We start from the raw sequence: 15,071 nt of genomic DNA, 5'->3' as shown, positions 1-15,071 counted from the left end.
GTGTCTGCTGAAATTCATAGCTCACCACATGAGCTCACACCAACCCTCTTCCCTCCCCCGTCCCGCCTCCCCCGTGCACACCCATCCCCTCCACTCCTGGCACCAGTTGGACTCAGCCACTGGGCTCTCTCCTCCAGCCACAGTCCTGCAGAGCCCCACAGCATGGGATGAGTGGGGCCATGGGTGTCCACCACTGGTCCTGGTCACACCGGTGGCCAGGAGACCTCATGGAGGTCTTCTCCCAGGCCCTGCAGGTTGCATTTCATGCTATAGCGCACAGCTGCCTGCATTGACTGCTCCAGATAAGACTTTTCAGATTAAAAAAAAAACACACAAGAAGTGTTTATTTTCCCTTTCCATCCAGTTTTGAAGGGATGCTCCATTTTTTGCTTGGTTCTTAAAATCTTTTGTGCGGAGACAGGATGAAAAAATCACTCCACTACAGCTCTCAGGAAGTCCGGAGGGATACACAAGCCACTTTCGGGGTCACTTTTAGGGTTGTAGGCACTTTCTGTCACACCCAGCCTCCTTGGACTGCTCTGTCCACTCTCCTCTGGAGGGAAAGCCCAGGTGGGCTCAGCAGGGGCTTTGCTCCCCAGCCTGGGGCAATGCTGCAGCAGGGCTGCAGGGCCAGGCTCTGCTCTGGTCAGCTCACCTCATGCTGGGGCCCCCGGGGCCAGGCGTGTCCCCCCCCGGGGTCCAGGCATGTCCCCCCTCACTGCCGCCCAGGCAGCGCCCAGCAGCCCAGGCCACCTCTCGCCTATGTTGTTTGAACCATCAGCTGCAGCAATCAAATCACCTCCCCTCCCCAGCCCCACGTTAAAAGAGCTGGACCTAAAATTAATTTAGCCCTGCTCTTTGTTGTGGACAATACAGAGGGGATATTGTGTGTGGGGAGAGAAAGGCTTTTTGTTTGGGTGAGGAGACAGCGGCGGTCTGTTCTTGCGGACATCTGAAAACAAGGCTGGGAAGAGCGGCCCTTTAAGTTCGGCTGAAGCAAAAACACACAGCCCCATCTCACAATTAAACACAGTATCAAACCGAGAAAGGATCAATTGAGCCTAAAACAGAAAGCTCCCCATGTGACAGATTCCAGAAAGTACGTGATACACCATGCCCAGGGCTAGTACATGCCTGCTGTGTTTCCCAGTACATGATTAATTTGACTCAGGGCAGGAGGCTGCAGGCAAGGGATCTGCAGCACACACTGAAAAGTTTTAACACTTTGAAGACTGGAAGCGCGGCTGAGCGCGAGACAAAGGCAGGGCAGCGCGGATGCAGGCGGCTGCGGGAAGGCACGAGCTGGCTGCTGGTGCTGGCAGGGCGATGCGCTCAGCCTGGTTTTCTTTTAATCGCCAGCAAAGGGCATGTTTCCGACTCGGGGCCAGCACCCAACTCACATCGCACCCATCCCCTGCCAGGGCTCCCCGTGGCCCGCTTGCAGGGAGGATGCTGAGGGCCAGGGGCTCCGGGTTTGGGGGCCAGTCCCTGCTGGGGACCCTTCCCTTGGGCGGGTGGCAGGGACCGCTGGGGGCGGCTGCTTCCCTCGCCCGGGCTTTCAGGTGACCTTGGAGATGCACGCAGTACAAACAATTAATACCTCGGTCCCTTAATTGCTGGAGAGTGCAGCCGAAGCCCAGGGGCACTTTCCCCGGGAGGCAAGGGGTGGCGCTGCGACACCGGCAGAGCCGCGCGGCCCGGCGGGGAGCAGCCGGGGGACACCGGGGGGGGACATCCCCACGGCCACCCCCAGCCGGCACCTCCCGGCCGCGGGGACACAGCCCTGCGGGGGCAGGACGCGGTCCCGGCTCTGTGCAGTGCACAGAGGACACCACCGGGACACCCCTGTCACCAACACGCGACCGTGGGGGACACGGCCGAGGTCGGTGCCATCAGCCCTGCAGAGCTTGCCCAAAGCGTGGTCGCTGTCCCCACAGAGCCACCCCGGATCCCTGAGGCCACCGTGGGGCTGGGGGGCCGGGGGGGGACAGCATGAAGCCGAGGGGCTGGTGTCACCGCAGCTCAGGCAGTGCAAATCACCCAGGGAGCAAGCAAAAGTAGCTCATGCTGCTGGGGCGTCCTCAAGGAAGACCAGGATGGAGATCCAGTGGCTTTATCAGTTGCTCCTGGCCTTTCTCCAGCCCTGGGCATGGCACTAGCTTTGTGCTGGGCCCCTGGGAGCCCCAGGCAGAGCTGCTCCCCAGTGCTACACCTGCAGGCTGATGCAGCGGAGCTGCAGCCTGCGCTGTGTACGTCAGCCACAAGCTTTAATTTGGGGCAGGAGGAGCACAGTCCTGCCTTCCCCATGGGAATGTACTGCATCCCAGGGCTGCTCTGCTCCCTGCCAGGCTGAGACCCAAATCCGCACTTCTTTTCCCAAAATAGCTTTGTTGGCAGGGCAGCTCAGGCTGCCTCAGGAAGGAACCAGACCCACAAGTCTTTGGGAATGAGCCCCACAGACATTTGGCTCCATCCTCCTGTGGCTCTCTGGGGTCGGGACGCACTAAAGCAGGCATCCCCATGTGGGCTGACGAGCAGGACAGAGCTGGCAAGCAGCGGGGTCAGCCCGTCCTTGGGCTCTGTTCCCCCTCATAAAATGCAGACGTTCCTGCCTGCCTCACAGAGGGGCTCCGTTCATTATCCGCTGCAAAGTGCTGCGAGATCCTTGGATCAAAGGTGCCGTCACAGCGTCGAGCCTGATTATTATTGATTATCCGTTTCAAGCCAGGTCCCAAACGAAGCCAGTGAGCCCTGAACGCGGAGGAGCCGAGGGAGGGCCCGGCAATCGACTGGCGATTTTTACTGCGGATGACCCGAGCCAGGGAGCAATTTCTGTTCATCCATCAAGGAAGATCCAGGCGTGAGCAAACAGTCAGGTCATGGGCATTCATTTTATTATTAAATCCTAAAGGGGCCGCGGCTCGTGCAGCTGGATGTAAGTGATCTTCGTGTTAAAAAGACGAGCTTTGAATTTAATTTTGCAGCCAGGCTGATAGACCTGGGGATGACTCAGCCAGAAGAACCAGCCAGGGTTTCTATTCCGGGTGGATGGGACATGGGCAGGGAGAGTCAGGGACCAGCTGCCAGCACAGCACAGCCCCCTGCTCCCTTCCTAACCACCCCTTGTCCCCGTGTCTCCCCCTGTCCTGATCCCTGCACCACACACACCGCCTCGCATACTGCACCACGCACACTGCATTGTGCACGCTGTGCCATGCACAGTGCACCACATGCACTGCACCACACGTAGGGCCCCATGCACACTTGCAGCATGCACGCTGTGCAGTGCATCGATGCACCACGAGCACAGCACCCCACACAGCTGCACCCACTGTCCCTTCGGTGCCTGCAGAGGGGACTGGCTCTCTGCCCCAGTCAGTGGGACAGCTGTTGGCCCGGTGCTGGCAGCAGGATGGATGCTGTGCTGCTTGGCTGAGAAGGAATGTCACCAGAGGCGAGCTGCATTGCCTCTCCCCTCATCCCCAAGACGCTGCTTGCAAGGGGTAGGCGCCGGCGCCGCACAGCCCCCGGGAGCACAGCGCCTGCAACGCCCGCAGTCCCTGGCGCCCTTCCTCTTTCTCCCCCTGCCCCCAAAAGGCTGGCTCCACTTTCCCCAGCAGGAGTCCAAGGAATAAAAAAAAAAAAAAAGGAAGAGAGAGAGGGAGGGAAAGAAGCTAAAAATCTGTCTTCTTTAATTAATGAGGCAAGCCAGCCTGGAGAGCACGTTTGGGATCGCAGGCCCCCAGCCAGGGGCGAGCCAGCAGCCAGGGCCAGTGACATGGAGGAAGAAAGCTGAGGGGAGCGCGGGGGGAGACAGGCCTTGCTTTTTATACTCTCCTGTTAACTGATCCACGGCGCTTTCCTGGCATCGTTTTCAAAGGTATCCCTGCACTAATCCGCCAGGCTGTTCCAGGATGGCGGTTTTGACCAGCAGGAAGGGGGAAGGGAGGGAGGAGAAGCGGTCCCAGGCAGACTGCACCTTTTCACAGCCCGCAGGAAAGGAAAGCAGGAAAAAAAAAAAAAAAAAAAAAGAAAGAAAGAAAAAAAAAAGGAGCCGAGGGTGGCGTGGGGCCGGGGAGGCGGGGGCAGCGCTGGCACTGCAGGCTCTGTGTCAGCCGGCACTGCAGACCGCTCGCTGCGGCGTCCGGGGAGGAAACCAAACGGCACCTTCCAAATATAGCTGCTGCCAGGCGAGCTCTGCGGGTCTCCCGAACACGTCGTCCCGCAGCTTAATATAGGGCGCAGGAGCCGGCCGCCAAGCGTGCCTGTGCCCCCTCGGCCGTGGCAGGCAGGGGGAGAAGCGGCCCCACGGGACGCGGCTCCTGTGGGCCAGACGCTGCCTGCCACTGTGAGGGCCAGGGGACTGCTCGGGGTTGTAGTTTTAAGTTATTGCCTCTCTGTTGTTGATTTAATCTAAAAAGCAGGCCGTTGGCACGGCCCTGACAGCGTGCGTGCAGGATGGCACTGCACCCCCGCGGCTGCTGAGGCCGAGCTGGGATGGAGGGGCTGGGAGCTTCAGGCAAGCTGTGCCACAGAGTGGGGCTGTCCCCACAAAACAGGGCTGACCCCACAAAGCAGGGCTGACCCCACAAAGCAGGGCTGTCCCCAGGAAGCAGGTCTACTGCAGGATGCTGAGGTCAGAGACGTGTGCTTCCAGGTGCCCCAAACCACGGCCCCAGGCTCCAGCACCCGCAGAGCACCCCAGGGTCCCCAGCCCGGCCCTTTACTTCAGGTGCTGCAGAGCACCAGCTCTGCCCATCCCTGGGGGCCTAAGTCCTTCCGCATGTTTAGCCCACCATCACTTCCTGAAGTTGTTTTTGCAGCCCCATGAGCTACTCTCTGCCTCCGGCAGCATCCGGCAGTACGGGGCCGCCTCTGCCCTGGGCGCTGCTCTGCCCCTCCATGGGACAGGACAGAGGTGGCAAGCTCGGCCAGGGATGGCAGGGCACTGCAAGGGCTGGTTTAATTACAGCCAGGCCTGGGCACAGCATTGCCACCCAGGAAAAGCCATCGGTGCTGGCTAAGAGGTGCAGGAGGAATTTGTTTCGTGTTAGTTCAAGTCAGAACAACCAGTGTGCATGACAGGCAAAGCTACGCTGCTGCAGGTCTCGTGCCACTGCTCTGACTTCTCTGGCAGGCCAGAGCCACTTTACTAAACTTCATGTGCTAGCATCAGTCTGTGAGACCTGGGTAAAGGCAGGTAAAACCTGAGCATTTTCTCTATCTGTGGTAGATGTATTAGGTCAAAACACCGAAGTATTCTGCTCTCCAGCACATCTATCTAAACCGGCATCAAAATGGCCACAGAAACTCCACTTCAGTACAGGAAATATGTCAGTCCCCCATTCAATAATATTTGTACAGCTTCTTTCTTCCCAGTGAACTCCCTGAAGTTTCAGCAGTGTTGGTTTTTGAAAGGACCCTTCCTCAGTGAAGGATCAAGTTTTTTTGTGTGTAAAGACTAAAAACAAACCCTCTTGCACATCTAAAAGAATTGGTATGGTGAGGTTTAGTATTTGGGGCTGCTCTTGCTTCCAGGGCACATGTGACCAAGTCTTTTTGTGTCCCTTGCTGACCTGCATGCACCGGCCCAGCACCAGGCTGCAGTTTTCCCTCTGGACCTCATTTCTGTGCAGCCACCCACAGCCTGGAGCCCCGTGGAGAGAGAAAAACCCTTCTGCTGCCAGGCTTGGCCTCCTGTGCTCAGTCCCACGTCCTCCTGACAGGGAGGTTGGGTGGTGGCTGTCCCTGGGTGGGAAGAGCCTGGCTGGTCCCGCAGCACTGACGAGCACGCTCTGCAGTATCCAGTGCAGATACCTGGCTAATGTTACATCGATGCACACAACCGAGTCACATTCCTCCCTGACCTTTGTCCAATGGCTCATTAAAATAATTGATCCCAGCCATGACAGTCACACTAGATGTTTGCTGCATCACCTCCTCAGTGGCTCCTTCCTTCCCCCTGCACTGGCCAGGCTCAAGCTTGTTTTGCAAAGCCTCTCCTTGCTTGGGATGCCAGTGCCCCGAGCCATGCATGCCCTGCAGGCTCAGGTCAGCAGGCTCTAGCAGCTCTGCTCACCCAGGGGGGCCTGGTGATGGTGACCAGCTGTGCCCAGGGGAAGATCCAGCCAGTTGTTTTGCTGGCTTTATCTCCCCAGCGTTAATTATTGCAGCCCCAGGTGGTATTGTCCCTTACTATTACACGGTTGACCTGTGTCTAATCCGTCATCAACTGAAGCCCCCTGCCCCGTCCTGGCATTCCTGCCTCCTCAGAGCCCCCTCAGTCTCCACATGCCCGTTTCTTTATCACTCCCACAGAGCCCCAGTGACAGTCTTGGGACAGAACCAAAGCCAAGCTCCTCCGTTTATACCCAGCAAACCTGGAGACCCCCAGGCTGGGCAGATTCAGAGCAGGAAGGACGCTCTCGGCGCCTTCCTGTGCTGGCAGCAGGTCCTGGCTCTGCACAGGCTGCTCCCCACGGCGAGAGCAGCACAAAGGAGCCCTCCCCGCGGTGTCCAGCCCAGCATCTCCGGCGCATGACTTGTAGCCCACCGAGCAGCCTGGTCCTTCACACACCATGAATGATAACGCGGAGCCGCAGCCCATTGTCTGCCAGCCGTTTCGCCGGTTTGTCAAGTTTGGGGTTGCATTTTAATCCCGACGCCTTTTCAAAGCCCAGCTGCACATTGTGTGGGCACAGGAATTCTTGACTTGCAAATCCCCCCAGCATTAAATTCAACCTTCTGGGGCTATTCCACGGTGTTCGTCCACACGCTGAATGGGGGGCGGAGGGGGGGGGACTTTCTTACCCCCTGCCATGAATAACAAGCAGATGAGAAGCGACACGGGAGAGCGGAGGGGCTGGAGGAGCCTGGCGCAGCAAAGGTGACAGCAGGAGTAACCATGAGGCTAGGTGCAGCTCGCAGCTCTGGGGTTTGTACCCAGCCATTGTGCTGCCAGCCCCCTCACCTCTTGCCCACCACACTCACTTCAGGAGCTGTTAAAAAAAAAAAAAAAAAAAAACAAGAAGCCTCCAGCAAACAGGGCCTGAGCACCCCTTGCCGACCTAGCGAGAAGAAGGTGGGGTGGGCAGGTACTGGATAGCAAAATCCTGCCCGTGCTGTGTTGCCAACAGAGGGCTGGGTTGTGTGACATGGGTGGCTTTCAGCCTGCTCCTGCCTGACTCAGCCTGCTCCTGGGTTTGGGAAGCGGCCGGTGGTCCGTGCAGCCTGGGGCGTGGATGCTGCCCAGACCCATCTGAGGCTTGCATGGAGCGGGAGGCTGTTCTGTGGGTGCGGGTCTAGACTTGATGACCCAGGCGGTCCCGTCCAGTCCTCTGGCTTAATGCAAGCCATCCTCCTGTTGGGAGCGGAGAACAATAGGCAGCCTGTATGTGCGGAGATGGGCCTGCTGCCCCAGCTCTCCTGCAGACTGCCTGAACCATCCTCAGACCAGCTGGGCAAGTTTTCAACGCAACTGGGTTGTTTTTTTCATTAAAAACCACACATTTGTCAAAGCTGAAATGTTTCATAGAGCTGTATCATTTAGACAGACTTTTGCCAAAAGCCGGGCAGACTTTTGATGGCAGCCTGCCCAATTTCCTAACCCTTTGCCTAGCAGACAGCCTCAAAACCCAGGTTCCCAGGACACCTCCAGGATGCCAGCTCCAGGCGATGGCTCAGCATGTCCCAGCTCCGTGAGTCACAGGAGTCAGAAGAAGCCAAATTTCCCTGCTCTGGTGGGAGGACACCAGCTCCAGGCACCACCTCACATGGGACTCCATTTGCAGGAGCCCCCCCATCTCTCCCCACCTCTCTTCTCCTTTCCGTGACATCTCTTGTCTGCTGGAAGCGGCTGCAGCATCCCGCCAGAGCTAGGGCAGCGCAGGAAGTGTCAACTGACAGCTCTGCTTTGTTTCAGGGGAAAAAAGAGAAACACAATCCCTTCTCATCTTCTTTGGTGGCCTCACTTAACTTCTCAGTGCCTCGGTTTGCCAGGTTCTGGGATCGTAAAGCCCTGTAAAATACTTGGGGATCCTGGCATGATGGTAGGAACGTAAGAATTAAAACAATGACAACTGGCTCCAAGGCCCCTCTAGCACCTCCTGGCCCAGCACTGTCCTCTCCCCTCCTCCTTGCTCACTGCCATGTGCATGTGATAACTGCATGTCCTCACCTCCCTCGCGCTCCCTCTGATGTACTGCAGCCATCCCTGCTTTGGCTGGGCTTCCTTCCTCCAGATCCCTGCCTGGTCTGCTCTGTGCAAGGCTCTTGTGTGGCAGGGCTTGTGCAGGCAGGGTGGTTGTCCCTGCCTTGTGGTTTGTATCTGTGAGCTTCTTCCACCTGGAGAGAACCCCTTGTTCTGGGCACAGACCAGCATCAGGCTCGGCAGAGCCTCCATGCTGACTGGGAGTCTGCAAAATGCAGGAGTATAAATTCTGCACAAGGAGAAAACACTTTTATGTTCCCCAGGACGTCAGCCAGGAGCAAGGCAGCAGCCCCAGCAAGAAGCTGAGCACTGTCCATCGGCTGTGCAGGACCCAGGGGCTTGCAGCAGGGGCTGTCCCCAGAGCATCACTCCTGGCTCAGCAGAACTCCCGGCACCAATTGGAGAGTGAGGATTATCTCTGTTTGCTTGCCCTGATTTGTTTTTAACAAAACTGTGCTGCTGGCTGTTTATCACTTCATTTTCCTCCAGGAGATGAGGCAAGCGAAGGAGATCAGCCAGAATAAAACATGACCTTTATGGGCTGTGCTGTGGGCTTGGACTTTCCACCTACCGCCTCTGTGTACCAATGGGGTCTGAGATGAGCAGATGCCAGGTGCCATGTTTGGTGCGGGCAGAGGAGCAGCATATGCAGCTCTGAGCTCAGGCCCACGGGATACTCCCCAGCGTGTGCTCATGACACCCACCCGGAGAGTTTCTGTACCGCAGCACAAGTCACTTCCTCACGCCCAGCAGATTCCTTCTCCTGTCCCACCCCCGGGGAATCTCAGCTGGGGAGAGCTGGGAACTTGAGGGGGAATATCGCACCCAAGACACCGCTTTTTGGGTCACTGTGAGGACAGCCTCCTTGGTCTTGCTCTGTGGGGGCACTGCTTCCTACAGGGTGCTGTTGAGTCTCCTGCATGTCCAGCCACTCCTGCTTGGGCATTTATACCCAGTGCTTCTGTTACAACCTTCCCAGCCTTGTCTGGACCCAGCCCGTCTCTCTTTGCCTTTTCTGAGAGAGGGAGTGTGGCTCGAGTGTTTCATTGCTCCTGACTCCATCCCCAAGCTGTTCTGTTCAGTGACCCCTTAGACTTGTCATCATTTGGCATGTTGCTTCCACATGCATGGCTCTTGGTCACATAGCCCTGAGATGTTCTTGGTCCTGAGAGGGGCTGAGGGGTGCCTCCCTCCTGGATGCGTGGCATGGATAGGAACTGAACATTCATTCCATTGACTATGGCAATGAAAAGACCTTCTCTAATCTGTCTTGGGCAAAATCCAAACTTTTCCACCCATATCCTAGGTTTTGAAGTCATTTACTGAGTAACAGTGGGTACCACAAACCCTCTATGGACCAGAGAAAGGGTGTTCTGGTGGAAGAATCTGTAAGGGAAGATGAGAAGAGGACTTACACCTCCCAGTGCCTGAGGATGCCATCCTACACTTCTTGTCCAAGGGCCAGCATGGAGAGAGGCCTCTGACCTGAGGTGAACACTGTCTGTGCACGGACATGGTCTGTTGAGCTCAAGAGGATGCTCCAACACTGCCTGCCCTCAACTTGGGCAGCCTCAGCAGGCTTCCTGCTGGCTGCCTGCGTTCAGAGCAGCCCAGCTCAGCAGAGATCTCACTGCCACATGTCCTGGCAGCTTCTGGGGAGCTAAAGGGCAGTAAGCCTCAGGCCAACAGGGTCACTACGGGGACTTTCCGACATCATGTGTGAATGGGGACAGTGAAGGCGATAATTTTGAGATTTTGTACAAAGAATTCATCATATGTATTACCTTCTGCCCCAGTGTTTGGGTAAAGGTCTGCAGCTTCAAAGTACCCCAGCAGAAGTACCAAGAAGGGTGTCCTCCATCACCATCCCTTATGCATGGTAAGTTCAAGTGATCTGGGGACAGATCTAAAGAATACTGCTTCAAGACAAAGGAGAGATTTGGGGCAGGCTCATGGGAGTGTGAGGGTGTACAGATGTGCCTTGGCAACTCAGGAAGGCAACCAGATCCCTGAAGGCATTTAAGGACATCCTAGGAAAGCCGTACAAAGACAGCTATCCTGGAAGACTGCACCACAGCCTTTGTTCCTCCTTCTTTTGCTGAGTCTCCAGCAGGTAGTGACATAACCAAGCAGGTTTGTTCCCAGTGACATTTTGGAGGATGCCTCCTCTGAGTCAGGCTGTGCCTGCTGCAGGAAAACATTGATGCAGAATCTTGTAGGATGGTTTTAGTGTCTCTGGAGAAGGAAGACTCCAGAGAAGGGCTACAAAGATGGTGAAGGGCCTAGAGGGGGAGACATACGAGGAGCAGCTGAGGGCACTTTGCCTGGTCAGCCTGGGAAAGAGGAGGCTGAGGGGAGACCTCATCGTGGCCTACAGCTTCCTCACGAGGGGGAGTGGAGGTGCTGATCTATTCTCCTTAATCACCAATGATAGTACAGAGGGAATGGTGTCAAGCTGAGGCAGGGGAGGTTTAGGCTGAATATCAGGAAGAGGCTCTTCACCGAGGGGGTGGTCACACACTGGAATAGGCTCCCCAGGGAAGTAGTCACTGCACCCAGCCTGCTGGAGTTTAAGAAGCATTTGGACTGTGCACTTAGTAACATGGTCTGAAGTTTTGGGTAGACCTGTGTGGGGCCAGGAGTTGGACTTGATGATCTTTGTGGGTCCCTTCCAACTCGGGATATTCTGTGATTCTGTGATTCTATGATTCTGAGACTCACCTGAGTCAGCCTCATTCATCTGGTCCTTGGGCACTGCCTACCTCTGACAGCCACTGAGTCCTGAAAGGTCTAACACCCTTCCCTCTCTTCCACAAAGTCATTAAGGCTCCTAGAAACTCCTGCCATGACTAGAACCGAGGCTTCCTTTCAGTGAGGTGCCCATCCAGAGGCATCTCATATACCTCTGCCTACAGTATTCCCATCCCATCTTTGCCCTGTTGCTAAGGTGCTCAGCCTTGCAACGACTGTTGCTGACATGAGACCCTAGATACTGCCTATCAGATTTCCCGTGAGCAGCAGAGAGCAATGAAAACAGAGATCAGGGAGAGGAGAGGAGCCTAACCTGCTAATTGCAGTAGTAAGGCAATATTCAGCACCTGCTGGTACTTCTGCCGGGGGCTACATGGCAAAACAGGCTTGGCTGGTGGCAAGGCAGGCAGCAAAACAGGATTCATTAGGGCCAGGAGTGGACCAGTGGCCAGGAAAGAAGGCAAACTGGTGGGGTTAGAAGCTGGAAGAATGCACCTATGATGAATTCATGATCTTGCTCGCCTAGATATACCCCCTCCAGACAGAGTGGGGTGGCAGAGCAGCATGTTGTCTTGATCATCACCCTTCTGTCACCTCTGTGCTCATCTCTGTGCAAATTGCAATGTTTTCTTTCTCCCACCATTCTGCCAGGGTGATTTGTGTCAGCAGGGTCTCTGGCCAAGGTGATTGCAGCAGCCTATTTTTGGGCCTGCCCTTGAGAGCTGCAAGCCGGGAAGGTGGAGCCCAGCTGTTCGATGTCCATGGCCTGGAGAGGCACTAACACCTGCAGTTCGTACTTGCTGCTCTGCAGTGCCTTGCTAATTGCTTCAGGGTCATTAAATAATACAGCGGCCATGTGCAGAAGGGGCTGCCTGCTGGCTCTCCTGGTGCTCGGGAGGCACACAGGGGCTCAGCTGTGCTCAGGCTGCAGGAGATGGGAAAGTCTCTGTACAGGTCCTGGGATTTTGGATTAAAAGGTGCTCTCTGACTCAGCTTGGCTGCTTGTCATCTGCTGCCTCCCTGGGATATTTATTTGGCTCTGAAAGTCAGCAAGGGGCTCTCAGATGCTGAGCATCTTGCTGGGCCCTGTTGTGTTACAACTCACACCTTCCCTTGAGGCCATTTTAGGTACAGGCTGGGACTTAAGGTACAGGTCTGTGCCCAAATGTATGTGCATCCCATACTGTCCATGGTATCTGATGCCATCATCCTACAACTCCAGGTAGCATCCCACTGAAGTGTTGTCTGCCCCCAAAGCTGCCTCACTTCCCGAGAACGTGGCAGAGACCCATCTGAGTGACTTGTTCCTGGGCCTCCCTTGATCTTCACATCCTGTTGCCTGCAACCCCATAAGCTGCAGACATATTCTGCAGTGTGTATTTTCAGTCAGTTTCTTATCCAGTGTCCTGTGCCAACCTGCTGTGATGTCCTTTCTCAAGGAGTTCCACAGCACCACAACACAGAATGTGAAAAATTGCTTCCTTCTGTCTGCTTGAAAATGACTTTGTACTCAGCTCTGGTGAGGCCGCACCTTGAGTACTGTGTTCAGTTTTGGGCCCCTCATTACAAGAAGGACATGGAGGTGCTTGAGCGGGTCCAGAGAAGGGCGACGAAGCTGGTGAGGGGCCTGGAGAACAAGTCCTACGAGGAGCAGCTGAGGGAGCTGGGCTTGTTCAGCCTGGAGAAGAGGAGGCTCAGGGGCGACCTTATCGCTCTCTATAGGTACCTCAAGGGAGGCTGTAGCGAGGTGGGGGTTGGCCTGTTCTCCCACGTGCCTGGTGACAGGACGAGGGGGAATGGGCTAAAGTTGCGCCAGGGGAGTTTTAGGTTAGATGTTAGGAAGAACTTCTTTACTGAAAGGGTTGTGAGGCACTGGAACAGGCTGCCCAGGGAAGTGGTGGAGTCACCATCCCTGGAAGTCTTCAAAAGACGTTTAGATGTAGAGCTTAGGGATATGGTTTAGTGGGGACTGTTAGTGTTAGGTCAGAGGTTGGACTCGATGATCTTGAGGTCTCTTCCAACCTAGAAATTCTGTGATTCTGTGATTCTGTGACTTTGATTCACGTCACCGTGTCTCAACTGGGAGAGAGAATGAACTATTCCATTCACCTTCCCTGTGCTGCTCACCTTTTTCTAGATTTCTCTCAGCTATCCCTCAAGCATCTCTCCCTGCTCTGACTGTCCATGAGCCATAGCTGCAGTTCACTTACGTGTGTGAGAAGTGCTGTGGCCTGCAGAGCTGCCTGAGTAAAGCTGTAGCCTTGTGATACTCTCCAAATGTTGCTGAATTTATCTTCTCAGCACACCTGCCAAGCTAAGAAATCCTGTTACCCCTGTGCTAATGAGGCCAAGTATTGAACAGTCCTGATGGGTAAAATGAGAGTTTGAGAACCAGGGACTGCACCCACACCTCCTGGTTCTCATCTGAGAGATGCCTTGCTGAGGTCACCTCACCAGTTAACTAAAACCTATCATGTTCTATAACTACCAGCCCAAAACTGCTGCAGTTTTCATAGCATCTGTGAGCATCACCTGGGATTTTCATCTGGTTGGACATCTGAAAAAAGCTATCTTGAGAAAAGTCACATTTTACAAACAAAGGAAAGGAGAGGGGGGAGGAAGGTCTGCAGCTGAGCCAATGGGACTGTTTGTGCAGCCATGACCATGCCATAAGGACAAGCAAAAGTCCCTGGAAAACAGCCCTTTTGCTAGCTTGGCCAAGAGGCCCTGGTGATCAGAACTGCTCCAAGCAAAGCTGCTGTGCTGGCAGGGCAACTCGCTCCCTGGAGCAGGCGTGCTTGCACACCGGCTGTCCACAGGGGCAACACCGTGCTCCTTCTTGCCTGTGGAAGAGCTGTTCCCCCCAGGTTTTAATCTTCACTATGATCGTTTTTATTAAATATTTTAACAAAAAGAGGGTGGCCAGTTGGCTTTGGCAGTTTGAAACGGTCCCACCCCGTGGAAAGAGAAGAGAGCACAAAATGGAGGTGCGCCAGGAGGGAAGGTGTCACAGCCCCACGTGCAGCATCTGCTGCTCCCAGTCGCACCTCTGGTCTGTGTGCCCTCCGGCTCAAGCACCATGGGTTGGCTACAACAGATGGGCACAGTGCTTGGCTCTGGGGCACTGGCAGGAACCAGGACAGGAGAGGAAGAAGGTTGGGCCAAAGCCAGGAACCCACCTGGTTACAGTTCCCCTTTGTGTGTGGCCAGAAGGACACTGGGGTGCATTAGGGTGCTCACCTACGTCGCCAGGAGACAACTGACAGTCCCTAGTGTCCAACGATGCTCGAGTGCCATGCTGGGAGGCACAAGTAGGGACTGAGAAGAAAACATGAACCTGGCATCCCCCCAGCAGCTGAAACAGGTGGGAAATGCAAGCCAGACTTTCCCTCTTGCTCAGCCCTGTCCCACACACGCTTCAAATGAGAGCTGCAAAGGCCTCTGTTCCCTGGGCTGGCTTCCCCCTCCCTCAGTACTGCTTCTCTCACTTGCTCAGCAGCTCAGCCCCACGTCCAGGTTTACATATAAATAAAGAACGAGTGTGAAATCCACCCTGGGGTCTCTCCTGACTCCCACTTGGCTCCCTAATTGGAAAGTCTGCCAGCAGGAGATATTGCAGTGAGCTAAAGCAGAAACAAGCTCCCTTTATCCCAGGCAGAGATGGCGGGGTGGGGTCAGTTCCCCAGCCCAAACCGTGCTGGCTGGGAGGACGCAGAGCAGGTTTGCACAGCCACAGCCAGGCTCTGGATTTCCGTCACGCTCCTGGGGCTTCACCGCTCTGCTGCACCTGGAGGGAAGGAACAGGCAGGCACATATCAGACAGCAGCGTCCCTTGGGGTAAGGCTAGGCTAGCACTCTGCAAGCCGTGACCAGTTGATGCCAGCAGGGAGGGACAGTAGGACAGAGCTGTGATCATTCTTCAGCAGTGGGGAGGTGTGCAGCTCAAACACCTGCATCTTCAGAAACATAATCCTGATTTTGGGGTTCCCCCCCTTTGTTCTGTGCTCAGGAGAGAATTTTCTCCAGTGCACAGACAGCTCCCACTGGATCATTGCTGACCTAGAGGGACACCCCTTCATTTTGGTCATTCTCGTTAAAGGAATCAGGAGTC

Source organism: Netta rufina, assembly GCF_964035555.1.
Source record: "Netta rufina genome assembly, chromosome: 14".
Classification (NCBI taxonomy): Eukaryota; Metazoa; Chordata; class Aves; order Anseriformes; family Anatidae; genus Netta; species Netta rufina.
This window is presented reverse-complemented; position numbering follows the sequence as displayed.